Source organism: Bos grunniens, chromosome 28, assembly GCF_055505025.1.
Source record: "Bos grunniens cultivar Pamir isolate PY7600 chromosome 28, Bosgru_T2T1.0, whole genome shotgun sequence".
NCBI lineage: Eukaryota > Metazoa > Chordata > Mammalia > Artiodactyla > Bovidae > Bos > Bos grunniens.
This window is the reverse complement of record NC_141192.1, coordinates 28,828,003-28,848,301: the sequence shown is the minus strand read 5'-3', so window position 1 is coordinate 28,848,301 and position 20,299 is coordinate 28,828,003. Positions and strand designations below refer to the sequence as shown.

At 35.4% G+C, this 20,299-nt stretch overlaps 1 long non-coding RNA gene across 21 annotated transcripts in view; it reads right to left on the bottom strand.

The window, feature by feature from the left end:
• Nucleotides 1-3,861: 3,861 nt before the first annotated feature.
• LOC147343064 (uncharacterized) overlaps nt 3,862-20,299 on the bottom strand; it is a 163,791-nt gene continuing 147,353 nt past the window's right edge. For 3 of the 21 annotated variants that reach the window (XR_015156936.1, XR_015156940.1, XR_015156935.1), the window contains 2 exons: nt 6,079-6,163; nt 3,872-4,564 (listed from right to left, as the gene is read on the bottom strand). This is a non-coding gene — a long non-coding RNA (uncharacterized LOC147343064). Of the gene's footprint in view, nt 4,565-5,881; nt 6,022-6,078; nt 6,164-13,811; nt 15,379-20,299 lie in introns of those variants that run through there. The other 18 variants (XR_015156944.1, XR_015156947.1, XR_015156939.1 and 15 more) reach the window with 14 other exon arrangements.

Here is a 20,299-nt window from a genome sequence, read left to right as displayed (position 1 = left end):
TAACTTGTCAAAAATTAATTGACCATATAACCGTATATCCGTTTAATTCTGTTCCATTGATCTAAATCTGTATTTTTATGCCAATTTCATATTATTAATAGCTTGATCACTGTAGATTTTAAGTAAGTTTTGGAATCAGGGAGTATTAAGTTCTCTAGATACATTCTTTTATTATAAGATTTCTCTATTTTTTGTATTTCATATAAGCTGCAGAATAAGTTTGACCATATCTTTTTAAATGTCTGTTTTTTTTTAATGAGTGTTGTATTATAAATACATTATAAATTTAGGGAGAATCAATACCTTAAAATAATATTGTCTTTAAATTCATCAACATTTTGTAGCTCCATTATTTATTTCTTTAACTTCATTCAGCAATCTTAGATAGTTTTCACTGTACAGATATTGTACATGTTATTCAGATCATCTCCAAGCATTTTGTATTTTTGATAACGTAATTTTTCATTGCCAGTAGCTAGAAGCACAATTGATTTTGGTATACTGCTCTTCTGTCATGGGATGCTGCTAGATTCACTTACTAGTTAGGTAATGGTTTTTTTTTGTTGTTTTTTTTTCGGTAGTGTCCTTAGGAACTTCTATGTACATCATGATGCTATCCAAACAAAAGTTGTCTTTCTTTCCTGCATATGTGTGTGTGTGTGTGTTTGCCTCTTCTGCTTTATTGTACAGGATGCAACACAACGGACAATATCGTAAGCGTGCGTCACTTTCTTCCTTTATTCCCACTCTTAGAACAGGAAACTAACCTTTCTCAGCAAATACCATGTCAGCTGAATATTTCATATTGTTGCCTTAGTATTTACACTTAGCTGAGAGTTTCTAATGGGTGATGCATTTTGTAAAATGTTTTAATATATCTATTGTGATGTTCATATGTTTTTCTCCATTACATGGAGAATTATACTGTTTGCAGAAGGTTAAAGCAACCTTGCAATCCAATTAATACCACTTGATCATTGTGTATAATTTGCTTTTTGTATTACTTGATTTGGTTTTTAGTATTTGGTTGAGGATTGTTTGAGTCCAGTTTTGGGATATTGTTCCCTAGGTTTTTCTTCTTACAATGTTTTTCTCTGGATATATTATAGTATCAGGCTAATGCTGGACTCAGAGTACTTTGGAAAGTGTTGCATATTCCTCTATTTTCTAAAATAATTGTGCAGGATTATTATTCCTTAAAAATTCAATAGAATTCTCCTCTGAACCCATCTGAGCCTAGTATTCTTTTAGGTGAGTTTTTAAGAAATTAAACTTTATAAATATACATTTATCTTTTTCTCTGAATTCTAATTTATGCCCTTCAAGGAATTTATTCAATCTATTTAAGTTCTCAATCTTATTGGAACAAAATGTTCATTATATTCCCTTATTATTCTTTTAATGACTGTCAGATTAATAATGACATTTCTTATTTTATTCTTGATATTGATAATTTATGTATTCTTTTTTCCTTGATCCATCTACTAGAAGTTGATAAAAGAATTATACTATTTGACCTTTTCAAAAAATCAGCTTTGAATTTTGTTGCTCTCTATTGTTCCTGTTTTCTTTGTTAGATTTGTTTTCATTATTATTTACTTGCTTTAACTTAATGTAGGTTTTATTCACTTGTTTTTTTCTTAGCTTATGATAGAAACAAACTGTTAATTGTGTACTCTTCCAAATTATTAATAGAAGCTTAAAAGATGTCAATTTCTCTGTAATTATGCTTTAAAGCTATAACTCACAAATTTTGAATGATTGTTGTCCCAAATATTTTCTAATTTTACGTGTGACTTCTTCTTTGACCTAAAGACAGTTTAGAAATATGTTCATTATTTAAGTAGTTGAGGAATTTTCAGTAATCTTTTGATTTTTATTTCTATTAATATCAGAATATATTCTATATGACTTCAATTCCCTCAAATTTGTTATTAATCTACTTATTTTATGACCTTGTGTGGTAGACAGAAAATGGTGTCCCCCGACCCAAGGCATCCACATCATCTTCCCCATGAAGAATTATACTATTTTACATTGTTGCCAGCAATATATGCGATTGTCTATACCTACAGCCTTGCCAGTAGATTATGTTGTCAAATTTTTGGATTTTTATCAGTGTAGAGGTAACTCAAGGTTTATACCTAAATAGTTTTAAATTCCACTTAACTTATTATGATCAACTTAAGCCTGTTTTCATATATTAAGATTTACTTGCGTTTATTAGGTAGGTTAACTTAATATCTCTACCATGTTTTCATTGTTTTTTTAATACATCTAGTAGTGGTTTAGTCACTAAGTCTTGTCTGACTCTTGCAACCTCATGGACTGTAGCCCACCAGGCTCCACTGTCCATGGGATTCTCCAGGCAAGAATACTGGAGTGGGTTGCCAATTCTTTCTCCAAGGGATCTTCCCAACCCAGGAGTCGAACCCAGGGCTCCTGCACTGCAGGCAGATTCTTTACCAACTGAGCTATGAGGGAAGCCCCATATATCTAGTAGGTCTGGGATATTAACCATTTGCTTGTGACAGAAACTGCATTGTTTTTCATATTCATTATTTCTCTCTACTTGTACTTTTTGCCACACAAATGTTTAAATTACTTTTGATCTAGTACTCTAACTATACATCGTAAGTTCATATCCACAAAGGAAAAGAGAAATCAAGTAATTTTAAACCATATTCAGAATTTTGTTGGTAAACATAATGAAATTTTATTTTGTAACCATTTTATGCATATCATAAAATAAAGTAAATGTGCTAATTATAAACCAAGGATTTCAGAATGAAATATATATTAAAAATTCAAAGTAATTAGGAAAATCACTTTAATGTTCTATTTGAATTGGAAATAATAAAAATATAAAGTTTGTATATCTTTATATATATACCCTAGATTTATCCACTGAACTATTCTGAGAGCAATAACACCTCAGTAAAAAAGAATACTCTTGACCAGTTTCTGCTACCAATTCCTAGTAAAAGAAATCAGAGATCTTTGAGGAAATTGTTGAATTCAGATCTGGAGCACAGAAAATACAAGGTAATGCTATAATCGCTTATTATGTCATAAAGCAAATATTTAATCAAAACTGGAGTTATGTCAAAAGGACACGGAAGCATTTTTAAGAAATTTAAACACTAGTCAGTTTTGAATGCTTGAGTATTGAGATTTGAGTATCAAAAGGTATAATTATTGTGTTTTCATAAAAAAGATTTAGATATCAAAAGATTTAGATATAAATTGTGAAACACTGAATAAACTAACATTTAGGATTGTCAAAATGAGAGATTGAGATTTTGAGAGAGCAATCCAAGGTGACTAATACATGGAATGTCCTTATGATTTATCGTTTAATCTGTTAAATTATATGAATGGGAGTGTGTGTTTGTGTTGTCACGTCAGTTGTGTGTGACCCTTTTTGAGACTATGGACTATAGCCTGCGAAGCTCCTCTGTCCATGGGATTCTCCAGGCAAGAATAGTGGAGTGGGTTGTCATTTCCTCCTCCCGGGGATCTTCCTGACCCAGGGATTGAACCCTCCACTCTTACATCTCCTGTATTAGCAGGTGAGTTCCTTACTTACCAGTGCTGACCTAGGAAATCCATGAATGGGAGCACAGCAGTATTTCTACAAGTGACATAATCAGGACTGTCCTGGATAAACTGGAATATATCTTACTATTACACCAGTTCCTTACTCTGACAGTTGGTCATTAAAGGGAAGGTGGTGAGCAATTGTTAGGACGAAACACGCGTTTTTTTTTTTTTTTTTTTTCCTTATCAGTTAATGAACATAGAAAGAATAAATGTATTAGAAAAAAAATCAGTTCTCACCTTATAAAATCAGTAATTCAGGCAGAGTTCCTTTATAAAGGCTAAAACCATTAGATAAAATGTTGCTGGGATAGAAGATAAATGTGTGTTACCAAAGAAAAGCACAACCATATAATGGGGAGGTCTGGTGCTCATCAAATCAACTGGGTGATTACACTTAGCATCACCAGTACTGGGATGGATGACCTGACATTGTGTGCTTCTTGATATGATGCAGAATAAGGCACACAGCATCACCAATGAAATTGTTTTCCAAAATGTTTATTCTGAATATAGACCAAGCTTTGAGTTCTCTAGAAATAGAGGATAGAGAGATAGAAAAGGTAAAACCATCAAAAGAAAGTTATATACTCAAAATTTAGTATAATCTATGAGAAAACAGACTTGGACTTTTTGAGAGACAATGAGATTAAATACATCAGTAAATTAAAAGCTAGGACACTATGCTAGATTTACAAATACTAGAGATAAAGCACGGAGAAGGCGATGGCACCCCACTCCAGTACTCTTGCCTGGAAAATCCCATGGACGGAGGAGCCTGGTGGGCTGCAGTCCATGGGGTCGCTAAGAGTCGGAGACTACTGAGCGACTTCACTTTCACTTTTCACTTTCATGCATTGGAGAAGGAAATGGCAATCCACTCCAGTGTTCTTGCCTGGAGAATCCCAGGGACGGGGGAGCCTGGTGGGCTGCCGTCTATGGGGTCACACAGAGTCGGACATGACTGAAGTGATTTAGCAGCAGCAGCAGCAGAGATAAAGCAAGCAAATGCCTGTTAGTACTAGCTGCTCTATCCTGATGGTGGATATTCATTTTTGTTCAATTTTTTGAAATTTTTCATAATACAAAATAAATTCCATTTTTTATATTATTGCCTTGAATGGAAATTTACCAGTTCAGTTAAATGGCTAAAATAATAGTTTATAAAACTTTAAATATTCAATTTTCTTCTCTTTCTGATCATCTAATTAGTTAATAGGACATACCATTTTTAGTGACTTGCTTCATCAATTTACTCATATTTGCAGAAGATACAGCAATGGCCTTATAAAAAGATATAAAATATTCATTACATTAATAGGAATTTCTGCTTGATTTATTTTGCAGTGATGATGGTAGGGTTATAATTTGGACAACATAAAAAGGAATAGGAAGCCAGATAAGTAAATCCTCAAGTCTTTTATTTGTGTTGTTTTAATTGTGTAGGTCACCCACAGTTCAAGCCAGCTGGCATGTTGAACTCAGAGCAAAATAATAACATTAAACATCAACTCTGTTTAACTCTGCAAATCAATATTTTGTCTCCTTAATTATGCCTGGCTTACAACTGTTAAAGAATGTCTACAGTATTCATCTCACTTCACCCCCAAAATTAAATAGGATGACCTCTCTGCTGACACAAGTTCCTGGTAAGCAAGTTTCAGTACAATTTTAAGTTTTGCTATTTGTAATTTTCCATCAAATTTTCATGGAAAATATCAAAACTTTCTGGTCAAAAAGAAATTCTGATTTCCTCTTTCATTATTAGCAACTTAGTTATTAATTTTAGCATGTTCATTATAATATGCTGTTTTAGTTATCATGTGTCTTAGATTGTGAACTACTATAAAGCAGGAATAGGCTATGCTTCACAGAACACCATACAACAGAGGAGCTTAAAAGTCAGTTTTATATTGATTGTCATTATTGATGAGTGAGGTCAACTTTGTTATGGATATGGGCTTTCATGATCTACTGGGGCTAGGAGTTTCAAATCACTGTATTTTTCGTCGATCCTTCTCCGAGCATGAGTAGTCATTTGCGAAATGAAACAAGATATTGACCACAGGATAAAGAACTTTTAAATAGCTTACTTATCATCCATGGTGTAAGGACAGGTATCATCTTCATAGACTAAAGGTTGTATTCTTTTTTCTGAAAATGGCTACAGAGTAGATAATATGGGCTTTGTGGACCAGAATGTCTGTCACAACTACTGAACTCTGCCTTTGCAGTGCAAATGCAGCCACAGACAATATATAAATGAAGAGGCATGACTGTGTTTCAATGGAAACTTTTTTTATATAAAAATAGATAGCAGGCCAGAATTGACTTGCAAGCTATCATTTGACAACCCCTATTATAGATGATCAAGTCATTTAGGTAGAAGGTGGCACACGATATGTCATCAGAATTTGGTTCCTGAAAAAGCAGAATTGAGGAAGTTAACTTATTTTCAGAAAATAAGAAATTACTTACTTTTTCCAGTTTTATCTTCTTTATCAATTAATTCTTACTTGCTATTAGTATGACGGTGCACAATATCAAACCATAGAAGGCTATCCTATAGGACAAAGGAGTCAATGAAACATATAACTGATTTGTGTATTTCATTCTTTTTGTCCCATGTAACCACGCAAAGTTAACATTTTTTTGAAAGAGCAAAATAATACATTCTTGATTTTTTTGGTCAGAACTTGCTGGACAAAGGTCAAACACTGAGCACAGAAATTATAGGTTAGTATCATATGTGGAAACATAGCAAAAAAAAAATTAATAGGACACTCGTTTCCTAATGTGCAGTATTGAAATTTTCTGATTGATGAGTACTTATGGAATAATCCCACTGGAAGCCTGGCACACTAGTTTTTAAGGGCCCTCTCTGTCTGAAACTCTGCCTCAATACTGTGTCTATGTCTGTGTATACTGGTTAAGAGTAGGGATTCTGGAATCAGGCTGACTGGGTACAAATCCCAGTTGTGTGCTATTGGGCAAACACATTAATATATAGTTTAGTTACAACAGTTAAGATACATCTTTATCTTAACTTCCTCATCTATAAGTAGGGATGAAAATACTGACCTCTTCAGATTATCTTGAGAGATAAATGAGCGAATGTGTATAAAAAACTTAGAAACATTGATGTGTAGTCAAGAAAATATGGGTTTGAATGAATTTATATCACAGTTTTTCAGCCTGTATTCTAAAGCTTGAAGACCTGTAAGTAGAAAGCATTAGCCATGTGATTAATGGCTATACATTTTCTATTCATTCCAAAATATTGGGTTGGCCAAGAAGTTTGTTTGGGTTTTTCATAATGTAGTACTGGAAAACCCAAATGAACTTTTTGGCCAACCTAGATTTTTTTTTCATTTGTGGTAGATATCACTGTTGCTTATGGAAGGATTGTACTTCTCTCACTTGAAGTTATCCATAGACACACGTTTTTCAGAAAATGTGAGCAGAAATAAGACTTATGAGGATATATCTCTCCATGTCTTTAGTAATATTCATGGTGATGAGTATTTATCAAATTCTAGGAAAATCATAATTGATGTGAACACATAGAAATATGAGTTTTTAATAAATTTTATGTTAGGGAACCATTATATAGATGTGTGTATGCATATACACACATATATATACACACACCAATTGAGTTATCAGGGAAACCAGATATGCAGATGACACCACCCTTATGGCAGAAAGTGAAGAACTAAAGAGCCTTTTGATGAAAGTGAAAGAGTGAAAAAGTTGGCTTAAAACTCAACATTCAGAAAACTAAGATCACGGCATCTGGTCCCATCACTTCCTGGTAAATAGATGGGGAAACAATGGTTTCCATTCTTGACAGACAGACTCTTTCCTTGGGCTCCAAAATCACTACAGATGGTGACTGCAGCCATGAAATTAAAAGACGCTTACTCCTTGGAAGGAAAGTTATGACCAACTTAGACAGCATATTAAAAAGCAGAGATATTACTCTGCCAACAAAGGTCCGTCTAGTCAAAGCTATGGTTTTTCCAGTAGTCAAGTATGGATGTGAGAGTTGGACTGTAAAGAAAGCTGAGTGCCAAAGAATTGATGTTTTTGAACTGTGGTGTTGGAGAAGACTCTTGAGAGCCCTTTGGACAGCAAGGAGATCCAACCAGTCCCTCCTAAAGGAAATCAATCCTGAATATTCATTGGAGGGACTGATGCTAAAGCTGAAATTCCAATACTTTGGCCATCTGACTCAACTGAAAATACCCTAATGCTGGGAAAGATTGAAAGCAGGAGGAGAAGGGGACAACAGAGGATGAGACAGTTGGATGGCATCACTGACTCAATGGACATGAGTTTGAGTAGGCTCTTGGAGTTGGTGATGGATAGGGAAGCCTGGCGTGCTGCAGTCCTTGGGTTCGCAAAGAGTCGGCCACGACTGAGTGAGTGATCTGATATATACATACATACATATTTAAATTCCTTAGAAACAAACTACCTGATTCTCCCATTTGGTGGGCACTCAGATATTGTACAAAGAATCTGAAATTCCTGATCCAGGTACTAGCTTTTACCCTACTCTCTTGAATACAGAGGTCCAAGGTTGTTTCATGTGCCCCATCTTGGCTTTCTTTTCCATCTCCCTTTAATACTGCACTAACTCAGATGGGCTTTTTGCAAAAAAACAAAACAAAACCAATCTTCAGTTGGAGAAACAAGATGTAGATTTTAACTTTTTAAGCAAAAATTAGTACCCGCAGAAGTATATAGATTTCTTCTGCCTTCTATAAACATAACATAATTTATTGATTCTACTGATAGGGCAGTTAATACTCTGGGTTGGAGATGGTAATGGTGACCCACTTCAGTGAGGAGCCAGGCAGGCTATATAGTCCATGGTGTTGCAAGAGTCAGGCACAACCGAGTGACTAAAAAACAACAATACTCTGGGTGGAACTGAAATAAACTGTGTCCTGTGCTATGCATAGTATTTATTTCCACATTCAACAACCGTACTCTGAAAGCATTTTTTTCAAATATGGACATGAATAGCATCTATTGAGCTCCTAATATGTGCTAGGCACACAAATACGGTTACAGCTGTTTTATGTGTTCTTTCATTTAATCCTACAACCCTTTCAGTGGTAGTGTTACCATATTTTCTGATGAGGAAACTGAAGCTCAGAGAAATTTATTTGTCCAAAATCTAGAGACTTAAATTTGATACAGTCTGGCTGGTCCCTCTTCTCTGTGTCTTCTACATTATTATACTCCATCATTTAAAATAGATTTTTATTTTAAATCATTTTCTTATATTTATTCCCTTTCCTCATCAGATAAGAACCTTCAGGGTAATTTATTATTCAGCAAGATAACTAATACAAATATTAAGCTGACGAAATGCTGCAGAACTGGAACCTTTACATCTGTTTCCATAACTGATTTTAAAAATATATGTTGAGGTTTAATATGTCAAGCATGAAATATTGTCCCTGTCCTCAAACAACTTCTCATCTGATGGGAAAGGGATGGGAGGAGAGAATTTTAAATAGATATTTCAAAATTAAACTGAAAGTAGGTAAAAGAATATAAATATTACAAAGAGAAACTAAAAATAAAAAAACACAAAAGTTAATTCTCCAGTAGATTAATATACTTGATTAACCTATACCTAGAATGATGAGGAAAGAGATAAAGAATAAGAACACAAATAGCAGTATCAGTAATAAAGGGGACATCAATACAGATCCTGGAGATAATTTTTAAATAGAAAAATGAACTATAGCCTTAAAAGTGCTTAGTCATAAGTTTTGGGCTTACCTGGTGGCTCAGACAGTAGAGTCTGCATGCAATGCAGGAGACCCAGGTTCTATCCGTGGGTTGGGAAGATCCCCTGGAGGAGGCCATGGCAACCCACTCCTGTATTCTTGCCTATGAAATCCCATGGAGCCTGGCATGCTACAGTCCGTGGGGTTGCAAACAAGTTGGACACTACTGAGTGACTAACACTTTCACTTTCACTTCTAGTCATAGATTTAACAGTATATGTTCAAAACTTCTACAATGAAAGCTACACAACATTGTTGGGAAAAAAGCAGACCTGGAGATCAGCCATGTTAATGGAGTAAAAAGACTCTGAATCTCTCTCCTTTCACAAGCATGCCAAATCTACAATTATCTTCAGAACAGCTATCTATGAAAAAGACCAAAACCTACCAGAAAATATCTTTTACAACTAAATATAGGAAAAATGGGTGGACTCATGATATAATCAAGTCCCATACCCCTGGGTGCACAGCCCACAAGCTGGAAAATATTTATGTTGCAGAGTTTTTCCAAGAGGAGTGAAAGCTCCGAACCCACATCTGGCTTCCCAGCCCAGAGGTCTGGCACTGGGAGGACAAGCTCCTGAAGCATTTGGTTTTGAAGACCTGTGGGGCTCAATTTCAGGAGTCCCATAGGACCTCAGAAAATGGAGACTTCATTCTGAGAGTGCACACAAATCTCATGCTCACCAGGACTCAGTGCAAAGTAATTTGATAGACACCTGAGTCAGATCTACCTGGTTTTGGAGTGTCTCTTGAAGAGGTATAGGGTAGGTGCAGCTCACACCAGGGACGTGGATAGATGGCAGCAGCCATATTTGGAGCTCATTCTACCCCGTGGAAGCCACTGCTGGCAGATGCCATTGTAGGATCCTCCCTCTAGTTCATTAGTGACAAGACCTGGCCCCACCCAATAGCTTGTAGGTGCCGGTGCTAGGATGCTTTAGGCCAAATAACTAGGTAGGGACACAGACCCATCCATCAGCAGATAATGATCCCAGAGGGAGGAGAGAGAAAGGGGCTGAGAATTATATTTAAAACGTAATAGGTGAAAAGTTCCCTAACCTGGGAAAGGAGACAGTCAGAGGGTCCCATGTAGGATGAACCCAAGGAAGAACTTCCACACCAAGATGTATTTGTAATCAAAATGGCAAAAGTTAAGACAGAATATTAAACATAGTAAAGGAAAAGCAGCAAATAACGTACAAAGGAACTCCTATAAGGCTATCAACTGATTTTTCAGTAGACACTCTGCAGACCAGAAGGGAGTGGAACCATATATTTAAAAGATGAAAGGGCAAACCTTGAACCAAGAACACTCTGCCTGCAAGGTTATCATTCAAATTTGAAGAAGTGATAAAGAGCTTTCTAGACAAACAAAAACTAAAAGAGTTCATTACCACTAAAACAGTCTTGCAGGAAATGTTAAACACATTATTGACCAGAGACATATTAATACATTTTTTGTTACCTGATCATTGACTGGAGATGTATCAATATGTTTTAGAGCATGAAACAATTAACATCACCATGTAAAGTTGTTAGACCTTAAAACTGAGCAATGGTTCATTATATGACTTATGATTGTCATTATCATCCACATTTTGAGCTGTTAGGTTTTTGTCCCAAACTTGTGTATATTATAAACACATATATTAACATAAAATTTTCAAAAATGATGCATCACAAAATTTTGAGTGAAGAATTTGAGTGAATTTTATGCAGACGCTTTATCTAATATCTGACATATATACTAGTGTCTCAGAATATGATAGTTCTTCAGAATATAGTTCTGATTCAGACAATGTGAATATAAGACCAACAAAAAGACAAAAGAAATAGTGATTGATTCTAATATGGAAAGTGAAAATAAAACTCACAGTGCTGGAGAATGCTCCTTTGCTTCTATAGATGAGTGGATTGAAGACAACATTTCATGAAAATTGGAATGTTTTACAGGTGTTTCAGGAACAGTTATATAATTATTGAATGTAATAACCTGCAAAGTGTTAGTGAAATAGCAATTTTTGGCAATGAATTTTTCAAGTTGGTCACTACTCAAACAAACTTGTATCATCAACAGAATGATAAATTATATAAAAAGTATGATACAGTTTTTAAATGGATTGAATGTAACTAGTAGTAACATGAAGAAGTTTCTTGGATTAATAATTTTTATGGGACAGATAAAGTCACACTGGAAAGACTATCAGTCGACTGATCCCTCACTTGAAACACACATCTTTCCAAAGATTATAATGAGAAAAACCTTCAAACAAAAATGGCATTTCTTCACTTTAACAATAACTTGGGGACTCCACTTCCTGCAGACAGAATTTCAAAAGTTAAACCTCTTTTGAATTATTTTCTACCAAAATTTTGATTGATTCATTTACCCAAACATGAGCAATCATTTGATGAGGCAATGATAAAGTGGAGAGGACAATTCAGATTCAAAACACATAATCCTGGAAAACTTAGAAAATATGGAAACGGGATATATATGCAACCTTGAGATTTACAGAGGTGAAGGAAAGAACTGCAGGAAAACAATATTATCAGCCCTACAGCCTTATCTCCGTTCATGGAACTGTATTTATCAAGACAAGTATTGCAATAGTGTGTTCACATCTGAAATATAAAACCAGAGTTTGTGGGACTATCAGAGAGAATTGTGGTCTACCAAACCAATTAAAGGAGGAATCTAAAAATCTACAGAGGGGAGAAATGACATTCTTACAGAAGGGAGAAATGGTTCTTTTTATATGGAAAGACAACTTCTCATGGTGACAACTATTCATGACAACTCTATAGCATCTACAGGAAAAGAAGACAGGAGGACTGGCTATCAGATAACTAACCTCACTTGTATATTAGAGTATAATAAATATATGAAAGGAGTTGATGGATCCAATCCAATATCTGGCAAACTTCAATATCCTCCAGAAAATTCGAAAATGGGTTTCTAACTAAGTAATTGCAGTTTATTTAATGTGTTTAAAATGTATTGTAGCTTTAAAGCACAGAATAAAATGACTTACAAGCAATTTTTGTTAGCAGTAGTGAGAGAAGGGGTGAACTGACCATTCTGGTCAATGTAGTGGTAGTCCTGCACCTGGTCTCTCATGCTGTTTCTAGAAGAAAGTGAAAGTGAAGTCGCTCAGTTGTGTCCGACTCTTTGCGACCCCATAGACTGTAGCCTACCAGGCTCCTCAGTCCATGGGATTTTCCAGGCAAGAGTACTGGAGTGGGTTGCCATTTCCTTCCAGAGGATCTTCCCAACCCAGGGATCGAACCTGGGTCTCCCACATTGTAGGCAGACGCTTTACTGTCTGAGCCACCAGGAAAGCCTAGAGCCACCTTGTTGATGATCAGGTAATATAAAAGAACATGTCCTAGAGGCAATAATACCCACACAACTTTAAAAAAATTCTGCAGGAAAGTGTAGAGTCTGCTCTTCCAGGGGAAGGCACAGTGAAACGTGGTATATTTGTAATACATGTTCTGATTCCCTCCACACAGGTGCCTGCTGTATTTCCCATCACATTCTAAATATTAGAATGCTTTAGTGAGACATGTGCAAAACTTCAAATAAATACATTAAGTGCACAAAAAGTTGTTGATACTTACTCAGTGTGGGTGTTTCAATATTCGCTTACATAACAAATCGCTGGCCACTGGAGTTAGTTTCTGCAAAATCCCCCAGTCGATAATGTGTTAAAGGAAACTCTTTAGGCTAAAAAGGGTTCTAATTAGTAGCAAGAAAATATAATAAAAAATCTCACTGGTAAAGGTAAAAAATGTAGTAAAGATAATGGATCAATTACTTATAAAACCAGCATGAAGGATAGAGACAAAAGAGGTAAAAATAACCACAATGGTTAAATAAGGGATACACAAAGTTAAAAGCTTTAAAATACAACACTGAGAATTCCGTGGTGGTCCACTGGTTAGGACTCCATAATTCCACTACGGAGAGCATGTGTTTAATCCCTGTTTAGAGAACTAAGATTCCTCGTTCCCTACAGCACAGCCAATAAATAAATATATGAAATCGAAAATACAACAGGAAGGGTAGTAATAAGCTAAGTTTTAGAATACATTCAAACTTAACTTGCTATCAACTTACAATAGATTGTTACATATACACCCTGTTATATCTGAGTCTCATGATAACCACCAAACAAAAACACAGATACCCAAAAGATAGTGTGAAAGGAATCTAAGCATAACACTTTATAAAGTCATCAAACCACAAGGAAAGAAATCAAGAAGAAAGGAACAGAGAATTAGCCAGAAATAGCCAGAAAACAGTTAACAAAACTGCAATAAGTACATGTCTATCAACAATGACTTTAGATGTAAATAAATATTCCAATCAAAAGACAGAGTGGCTGAATGGATTAAAAGACAAGACCCACATATATGCTTACAAGAGACTCATTTCAGATAGAAGGACACACAGACTGAATGCGAAGGAGTGGAGAAGGTATTCAACAAGATGATGTAATATTTGTAAATATTTATTCATCCAACCTAGGAGTACCTAAACCCATAAGCAAATATTAATGGACCTAAAGGGAATAGCTGACATCAATAAATAGTAGTAGTGGGCCTTAACACATTCTTATTCAACATTCCCTGGTGGAGCAGTATAAAGACTCTACCTGCCAATGCAAGAGATGCACAGGAGACGAGTTCAGTCCCTGGGTTGTGTTGATCCCTGGGTTGGGACGATCCACTGGAGAAGGAAATGGCAACCCACTCCAGTATTCTTGCCTGGGAAAGCCCATGGACAGAGGAGCCTGGCAGGCTGTACTTCATGAGGTCGCAAAGAGTCCAACACAACCTAGCAACTAAACACCAGCAGCAGTAGTGAAATTGCTAGCAATTAGGCAGGAAAAATAAAAGGCATCCAAATTGGAAAGGAAGAGGTAAAACTGTCACTATTTGTGGACAACATTATTTTATAGATCAGATCAGATCAGTCGCTCAGTCGTGCCCAACTCTTTGCGACCCCATGAATCGCAGCACGCCAGGCCTCCCTGTCCATCACCAACTCCCGGAGTTCACTCAGACTCACATCCATCGAGTCAGTGATGCCATCCAGCCATCTCATCCTCTGTCGTCCCCTTCTCCTCCTGCCCCCAATCCCTCCCAGCATCAGAGTCTTTTCCAAGGAGTCAACTCTTCGCACAAAGTGGCCAAAGTACTGGAGTTTCAGCTTTAGCATCATTCCTTCCAAAGAAATCCCAGGGCTGATCTCCTTCAGAATGGACTGGTTGGATCTCCTTGAAGTCCAAGGGACTCTTTCAGGATGGGGAACACATGTATACCTGTGGTGGATTCATTTTGATATTTGGCAAAACTAATACAATTATGTAAAGTTTAAAAATAAAATAAAATTAAAAAAAAATAATAAAATGAGCATAAAAGTAAAAAAAAAAAAAGCGTCTTCTCCAACACCACAGTTTAAAAGCATCAATTCTTTGGCGCTCAGCCTTCTTCACAGTCCAACTCTCACATCCATACATGACCACTGGAAAAACCATAGCCTTGACTAGACGGACCTTTGTTGGCAAAGTAATGTCTCTGCTTTGAAATATGCTATCTAGGTTGCTCATAACTTTTCTTCCAAGGAGTAAGTGTCTTTTAATTTCATGGCTGCAGTCACCATCTGTAGTGATTTTGGAGCCCAGAAAAATAAAGTCTGACACTGTTTCCACTGTTTCCCCATCTATTTCCCATGAAGTGATGGGACCAGATGCCATGATCTTTGTTTTCTGAATGTTGAGCTTTAAGCCCACCTTTTCACTCTCCATTTTCACTTTCATCAAGAGGCTTTTGAGTTCCTCTTCACTTTCTGCCATAAGGGTGGTGTCATCTGCATATCTGAGGTTATTGATATTTCTCCCGGCAATCTTGATTCCAGCTTGTGTTTCTTCCAGTCCAGCGTTTCTCATGATGTACTCTGTATATAAGTTAAATAAACAGGGTGACAATATACAGCCTTGACGAACTCCTTTAGTAAACCCTAAAAACCACCAAAAAACTGCTAAAACTAGTAAATGCATTTAAACAAATTTGGTAAAGTTTCAAGGTACAAATACAATATACAAAAATAAGTTGTATTTTTCTAGACTAACAACAAATTATCAGAAAAAGAAATTAAGAAAACAATCTCCTTTACAAAATACCTTTGATTACATCAGAAGAATAAAATACCTGGGAATGAACTTAACCAAGGAGATGAAGGACCTATACACTGAAAAGTACATTAGTGAAAGGAATTTTAAAATACACAGATAAATGGAAAGATATTCTTTGTTCACGTGCTGGAAGAATAAATATTGGTAAAATGTACAAACTACCCAAAGCAATCTACAAATTCAATACAATCCCCATCAGAAGTCCAATGGCATTTTCCCCAGAAATAGAAAGTCAATTCTGAAATCTGTACAGAACCAAAAAAGATCCCAGGTAGCTAAAGCCATTGTGAGAAAGAAGAGCAAAGCATTAGGTATCACACTTCCCAATTTCTAATTATACTACAAACCAAAATAGTATGGCACTGGCATAAAGACAGACATATAGATAAACGGAATAGAATAGAAAGCCCAGAAATAAATCAATACCATATAGTCAACTAGTTTATGTCAAAGGAAGCAATATACATGGGTAAAAGACAGTTTTTCAACAAATAATGTTGGGAAAGCTGGGCCGCCATCTTACACTATACCAAAAAATTAACTCAAAATGAATGAAAGACCAGAAACTGTAAAACTCCTAGAAGAAAACATAAGCAGTACACTCATGACCAACCTTGGTCTTAATTTTATATATATATATAGTTAAGTTATATATATACATAACACACATATGTTTATGTATATGTATATATAAATTAGGATCTGTATATAAAATTTGGGATATGAATCCAGAAGCAATGGAAACATAAGCAAAAATAAACAAATAGGCCACATCAAACCAAAAATCTTTCCATACAGTGAAGGAAATCATCAACAAAGTAAAAATGCAATCTACTGAATGGAAGAAGATATTTGCAAATGATATGTCTGATAGAGTTACTAACCAAAATAAAGAAAGAACTCATACAACTCAGTAATAAACTAACCATCTGACTAAAAATGGGCAGAGGATCTGAATAAACATTTTTCCAAAGAAAATGTACAGGTGGCCAATAGGCACATGGAAAGATGTTCAACACCACTAATCATCAGGGAAATGCAAATCGAATCACAATGTTATCACCCCACATGTGTCAGAACGGCTGTTATTAAAACAAGAGATAGATTCTGAAAAGGATGTAGAAAAGAAACGTTTGTGGATTGTTTATGGGAATTTAATTTGGTACAGCCACTATGGAAACTGGTATGGAGATTCCTCAAAAAATTCAAAATGGATTTACCATATGGACCCAGCAATTCCAATTCTGGCTGTTCAAAGCAAATGAAAACACCGACTCAAAAAGGTATATGCATCCCTAAGTTCACTGTAGCAGTATTTACAAGTCACAAAATGGAAACAACCCACGTGTCCACTGATGGATGAATGGATAGGGAAAAGTGGAGGGCTGTGTCTATGTGTGTGTATACACACAGTGGAATACTATTTGGCCATAAGAAAGAAATCTTGCCTTTTGAGAGAACATGGATGGATCTAGAAAGTATTATATTTCATGAAATAATCAGAGAAAGACAGAAACTATATGATTTCATTTATATGTGGACTTCTAAAGTAGACCTCTAAAAACATTTATATGTTTCACTTCTAAAAAGTGCAACAAGCAAAACTCATAGATAAAGAGAACAGATCGGTGGTTGCCAGAGTGGCAGGGGTGGTTGGGAGAAATGGGTGAAGGGGATCAAGAGTTACAAACTTCCAATTATAAAATAATTGTCATAGGAATATAATGTACAGCGTGGTGACTATAGTTAATAATACTTTATTGCAGAACTGAAACCTGCTAAGAAAGCAAATCTTAAGAGTTCTCATTACAAGAAAAAATTGTTTCTGAAACTTTCTATGGTGACAGGGGGTAAGTAGACTTATTTTGGTAATCATTTCACAATGTATACAAATGTCAAATTATTATGTTGTACTCTGAAAATTAATGTTCCTTCTCAACTATACTTCAGTAATAAAAGAAATTTAAAATGTACATAGTAAAAATATGCAAGATATCACTTCCATCAGAAAACTATATAATAGAAGTGTTTAGCATATCCATATATATATATGGATATATATATATGAGATATAAAGAGAACGGATTGGTGGTTGTCAGAAGTGAACGGGGTGATTGGGAGAAGGGGATCAAGATGTTTACACCTATGTTATTATGTATAATGATATATATGATACATATATTATTTATATAAAGAACACCTACAATTAAATAATAAAAAGATATACAGCACAGTTATTTTTTAATTTAGTAAAGGGACGGTGATCTTCTATATGGTGCTCCTGGAGGTCTTACTGAAGTTGGAACAAAAATTGACCCCGCTTTGTGCCAGACCGATAGAATGGTGGGGCAGGTACTTGGAGAAGTGGAAGCTTTACCTGAGATCGTCACAGAATTGGAAATGACCTGTTCAGACGGCTTCTACATATAGGCACTGAAGAAGACGAGGAAGCACCAAAAGTGCGAAGGCTGTCTAAACATGAAGTACGTGTGGTGAACACAGGATCCCTGTCTACAGGAGGAAGACAGTGCAGTCAGGCCTGATTTGGGCAGAATTGACTAGTCCTGTGAGCACAGAAGTGGGAGGGGAAAAAAATGCCCTTATTTAAAAAGTGGAGAAACACTGGCATTTAATTGGTTGGGGTCAAAAAGAAGAGGAGTGACAGCCAAGCCAATAGTAGAGATGACTGAAGAATTAATAACAGATTTGGGTGAGGCCAGAATTTCTCTTAACAACCTCGGGGTACATTTTCAAAGCAATAGTGGGGAATTAATTTCACAGCTCATTACCTTAGTAGTAGCTATGAGGTTAGTCTCATTTTTTGGTGATGAAAATTTAACCTCTAGTACTAAAAGGGTCTACAATAAATGTAAAAATTGGTGTAATGTTAGATTGAATCTACATTTTACCAGAAATTAATCATTCCCAAATAATGTCTAATTTATACATCAGTGCAGGTTTTAAAAGAGATTGCTACAGTCAGCCTTTGCTATAGCATGCATACCACTGAATCTGGTTGAAATAAAGTTTTTTCTTCTTAAAAAAAAATTAGTGAAGGGATACCCACATAAAAAAAAAAATGAAATTAAACCCTATCTTACACCACTCACAAAAATTAACTAGATACTTAAATGTAAGGCCTGAAAAACATAAAACTCTAAAGAAAACCTAAAGGAAAACTCCCTGACATTCGTCTTGGCAATGAAATTTTGGCTATGATACCAAAAGCCCAAGTAATAAAAGCAAAAATCAAGTGGGATTCCATCAAAGTAAAAAAGTTGCTATACAGGAAAAGAATCAACAAAATGAAAAGGCAAATTGCAGGATGGGGAGAAATATTTGCAAGTCATAAGTCTGATAAGAGGTTAATATCCAAAAATATAAAGAGCGTATACAAATCAATAGCAAAAATCCAAAATAATCTCATTAAAAATCAGGCAAAGAAACTGAATAGATGTTTTTCAAAGAGAACATATAGGCCAACAAGTGCAAGAAAAGGTAGTAAACATCACTAATTATCAGGGAGATGTAATCAAACCTACAATAAGATATCATATCGCTTAGAATGGCTATTCTCAAAAAGACAAGAGATAAGTGCTAAGGAAAATGTGGAGTTAAAGGAACTCTTTTGCACTGTTGGTGGCAATGTAAACTGGTATAGCCACTATGGAAAACAGTATGGAGTTTCCTCAAAAAATTTGCAAACAGAATTACCATATGATCTTAGTTCCTGGCATTAATATATATCCAAGGGACAAGATATCACTACCTCAAAGAGAACTTTGCACTCCTATGCTCACTCACTGCAGCAGTATTCACTGTAGCCGAGAAGTGAAATAACGTAAGTGTCTATCAAGGGATGAATGGCTGACTGAAGAAAATGTTTTATATATATATATATGATACATATATACCATATATATATTATATATATGATGTATTTATAACATATAAAATTATATAATATATAATTGTATAAATTATATTTATAAAAATAAATCTATAAATATGTAATATATAATATAATCACAATTATTATATATATAACATTTCTTCCGCCATTCATTCCTTGATATATATATACACACATACATATATACATATATAACATACCTATATATAATAGAATACATGTATATATATATATTTTACCTATAATTACCTGAATATAATGTGTGTGCTAAGTCATTTCTATCATGTCCGACTCTGCGACCCCATGGACTACAGTCTGCCAGGCTCCTCTGTCCATGGCATTCTCCAGGCAAGAATACTGGAATGGGTTGCCGTGCCCTTTTCCAGGGGATCTTCTGACCCAGAGATCAAATTCGTGTCTCTTATGTCTCCTATGCGCAGGCAGGTTCTTTATCACTAGCACCACCTGCTAAGCCCCCCTATATATAATACATATAAATATTTATGCAGCCATAAAATAGCAAAATCCTGTCATTTATAACAATATGGATGGACCTTGAGTGCATTATGCTAAAAGAAATGTCAGACAGAGAAAGGCAAATACTATACGATCTCACTTAAATGTGGAATCAAAAGAACTGACCTCATAGAAATAGAGTAGATGTTTTGTTTCTAGGGGCTGGTGGGTGGGGGAAATGGAGAGATGTTGGTCAAAGGGTACAAATTTTGAGTTAAAATATGAATTTATTATCTTTGATACAATACAGTGTG